Source organism: Galeopterus variegatus, unplaced genomic scaffold, assembly GCF_000696425.1.
Source record: "Galeopterus variegatus unplaced genomic scaffold, G_variegatus-3.0.2 Scaffold9817, whole genome shotgun sequence".
Classification (NCBI taxonomy): Eukaryota; Metazoa; Chordata; class Mammalia; order Dermoptera; family Cynocephalidae; genus Galeopterus; species Galeopterus variegatus.
In genome coordinates this window covers 46,988-51,242 of record NW_007735928.1, presented here as the reverse complement: position 1 = coordinate 51,242, position 4,255 = coordinate 46,988, and the positions used below count along the sequence as shown (strand labels likewise).

At 35.2% G+C, this 4,255-nt stretch overlaps 1 long non-coding RNA gene across 1 annotated transcript; it reads right to left on the bottom strand.

Annotated features, from left to right (window-relative positions):
* Positions 1-1,373: 1,373 nt before the first annotated feature.
* On the bottom strand, positions 1,374-3,805 carry LOC103609583. The gene is made up of 3 exons (XR_552148.1): positions 3,749-3,805; positions 2,478-2,553; positions 1,374-2,264 (listed from the first exon to the last, which is right to left on the bottom strand). It is a non-coding gene; the product is annotated as an uncharacterized LOC103609583 (long non-coding RNA).
* Between the last annotated feature and the right edge of the window lie 450 nt (positions 3,806-4,255).

Below are 4,255 nucleotides of genomic sequence, written 5' to 3'. Positions count from 1 at the left end.
GGCGCAACACTGAGGGTTGCGATCCGTTGCCGGTCACGAAAAAAGACAAAAAAAAGGGGGGAAAAAAAAAAAAAAAGAGATACGGATTTCACAGTATGCGGCCTAGCTCCAGAGACTGGATATTGTGCCCAAGACACATAAGGCTGGCACCACCACAAATCCTACTTCTAAGGCCAATTCTGTGGCCCTCCAATAAAAATGGTCTTTCTCCTTTCCTCCTCCTTATCCCATTCAAAAGCACAGACCTTCAGTCAAAAGGACAGTAGTGGGGCACTGGGGTTAGAGAATTCAACCAAAGATAAAGACAATAAGTCAATCTGTGAATCAGCTAAATCAGAGTTTAACAACATAGATCATACACAGTATAGGATCTGTGTGGAGAGAAAGAAATATTCAAAACATGGTCTTTGCCCTTTGGTGATACTGGTGAATATAAGGAGAAAAAGAAAAATATACAAAATAAAGAATAGCACAAAACAATACATAGCAGGTGCTAAGTCCAGAGTTGATTCAAGATAAATTTTTGTAAGTATAAAATTTAGATCATTATTTTAAAAAGAAAATAAAAATTACTCCTAATTAATCCACTCAAACACAACTATAGGTAACATTTTGATGAATTTCCTTCTAGCCTTTTTTCTAAGTAAATTTATTAATATAATTGGGCCCATACAATATAGTTCTATATTCTGCTTTTGTCCCACTTAACAGTATATATATGTGTGTGTGTGTGTGTGTGTGTACACTTTTTTTTTTTTTTAGGTGGCTGGCTGGTACAGGGATCCAACCCTGTGACCTTAGTGTTATCAGCACCATGCTCTAACCAGAACAGTATATTCTGAATGCATTCTAGTCTAGGATTTTTCCAAACTGCACCCTACTGGATTGTGTTTTAAAAAAGCATTCCAGGAGTTCGTACTTATGTTGTGATATCATTTAAATAGGCTCAACACATTAATGCATTAATTTTTCTTATTTTATCTTTATAAATTATTATTATACTACAAATTATATTTCTATAGAGTAAACTATAGGGTTAACCTTATAGAAATATATTTGCTTCTAAGAGCAAACGAGACTCATACCAGGAAAAAAAAAATGAGCTGTCACCTCTAGAAAAAAATTGCATCTGTTTCCTTGAATCTCGTCAAAGACAAACATAAAGTAGAAATGCCATTGTTACCCCCACCATGTCTCTGCCATTAGTGCTCTAATAATTACTATCCGTACAACTTATGTAAAATTTAATTATTATTAAACATCACCATTTAAAATGGATCGCTGTTACCAAATGTAAACTCTTGCCTGGATCGATATTTTTCTTACATAAAGGTTCTTTCACATCCATAAGCCATTCAGAAATGACATCGATATGGTTTATCCTGCATTGTATTTAATTTTGTCAGTACAAGGTACAGTTACATGGTATAGGAACTAAAAGAAAAAAAAAACCAAAAACACTAACACTCTAGAATTGTGTCCCTGTTATTAGTGAAGTCTCCAAAATAGGGGCAGGGAGGGGGAGGAAAGCTTAACAAAAAGGAACTAAGGAGTTACACTATACAGTTTATACAGATTATAAATAAAACACGTTGTAAACTGTTTGACATTTATTTCACACTAACTGTGCAGAGAACTGAATTGTGTAAACTACAAAAGGAAATAAATGGAGGTATCAAGGTTTTCCTGGATCTAGATCATACTTAATTCATAACCCTGAACAAAATACGCTTGAAAACTAGGCATATTGACTAACTGATTGAAAGTTAATTTCTTCCACAGAGAAATGTGCAGCTGACACTGCTGGTTGTTTCCTCCTCTCCTTCCTTGCCACCAGAGCCCACCCCCGTCACCAGCCACTTACAGATCCTCACTGCCACAGCCTCTCTTGCAGCTAAGAGTGGCCACATGACAGGTTCAGACCAGTGTACCCTAAGGGGAAGTTACTCAAGGGCCTTCGGGGAAGGATCTTCTTTTCTAATAGAAGGAGAGCCTTGTAGAGCAGATCCTGCCACTCTTCCTGCCCTGGCAGCCACCCAATGTGAAGATTCAGCAGTGGAAGGCCCCAGGTAACCAGAGGGGAATGAATCCAAGAGCCTAAAAGCCGACCTGCAGGCCTAACGTCTTTGAGTCACAGATAGAACCAATGTTGAAATTCCTGCTTCTAGATTGCTGATATGTGAGATGTCCTTCTTGACTAAGCCAGTTTTACTTAGGAGGTCTTCATTGCATCTGAGAGCTCCCAAAATAATGCACAATGCATCCTACATTAAAAGAGTTTCAACATCTGGTGAGTATTCCATAGTGAATGAGAAAAAAAATCATCTATCAATTTTTAAAACATATTTTAGAATAATTATAAAGTTAAATAATGGCAGCGCAGTCACTATTTTCAAAAACGGCGGCTGCACGTACAGTGAGCGTCTGAGTCTAGCCAGTGGCACCTGTTCACTTCAGTTACCTCCGTGCATTCGTACCTCAGCCCTGTTACAGCAGACACAGCAAAGAACGCTTCCTTCCAACAGAAGCCTTTTTCTGGTGGTGGAGAAAATACTAGTGGGAAGAAGAAGACCTTTAATAAAGTTTAGTGTTAGAATGGAAGAAAATAAAAATAATTTAACCCATTTTAATGCTAGTAGAGACTGAAGTAAGACCAGTTCACTTTTCATTCCCCTTCCATTTATGGAGTGGGTGACTCAAGACATAATCCTTTTAAAGACAGATTTTAAAATGCCAAGATTCCTCAATATGACCCTATCAGGGTAATATCAGTTTTATATTCTCTAATGAAATACTACTCAATAACTTTTCTGGAAGAAAATAAGCTTTTAAAAGAAATAATTGGGACCGGTTAGCTCAGTTGGTCAGAGTGCGGTGTTAAAACACCAAGATCAAGGAAAACAGCCAGCTGCTGCAATCAATCGATTGATCAATCAATCAATCAATAAGTAAATAAATAAATAAATAGATAGATAAATAAGTGAATGAATGAAACAATTGGCATTTTATATAATACCTGAGAAATTTCATTAGTTATTAAAGAACTCTCCATTTACTCTTTGGAACATAACATTTTATTGGTACGTGTTACACCCTCTCGTTACCGAGATTCTTATATTGGATTTTTAAACGGTAACCCATTGAAACATAACTTCCCCAAAGTCTCTTAAATTTGAAACAGTGTAGTCTCCTGTCTAACTTGGTATCCAATGTTTTATGAAACCTTCCCTCCTCTGAAGCAGATTCGTGCCTTCAACTGTTTATATTACTATGCTAGTGGGCCATTCAGTAACAATATATCTATTCAGAAATCCCTTTTAAAAACTTTCCTACATTATTTATATCACTACTAAAACTATTTCCACTCTCCTTAAAAAAAAAAAAAAAGCTGCTTTACATACAAAGAAAATATCATTATTTAGCCAGCAAAGTTGATTAATGGTTCTAATTTCTTTTAGCTGACCCATCATTGCCTTTATTACACTAATTGGCTTCCTCTCTCTTTTACTCTGAAAGACTGTCAAGAAGCCATTTAATTTAATAGTACATTTAAAATGCTATTCTTGTGTTCTCTCAACTAAAAGTAAATTTTTCATGATTTTTTTTCTTTTGTTTTTTTTTTTCATGATTTTTATGTAAGTGGTTTTAATCTCACAAATCGGTAAGATCCTCCAAATAGCTAATAACAGGAATTTCTAAAAGTCTAAACTTGTCTGCTTATTTTTTCATGCAAGCTTAATATACTTACCAAAAATTTCCACATTCCACATCATCAAACCTTTCGTCTTGTCTCAAAAGAAAAAAAAAAANCATGATTTTTTTTCTTTTGTTTTTTTTTTTCATGATTTTTATGTAAGTGGTTTTAATCTCACAAATCGGTAAGATCCTCCAAATAGCTAATAACAGGAATTTCTAAAAGTCTAAACTTGTCTGCTTATTTTTTCATGCAAGCTTAATATACTTACCAAAAATTTCCACATTCCACATCATCAAACCTTTCGTCTTGTCTCAAAAGAAAAAAAAAAAAATTAATGCCAATTAAGAGCCAAAATCAACTATTCTCAGCCTCGATTTTCAAATGTCAGTTTGTTTTTACGTAATTCTAATAAATTTATATAGTGTAATTCTAAACTTCACTATTTGACATTTCCCTGCTGAAGAAAAGCAGTAGAAACTTTTCACCATCTGTGTTGCTTTTGGAAACTAGCCCCTCCCATCTGCTGTCCCGGCATTGCAAAGCTCCTGCCGGTCCTTA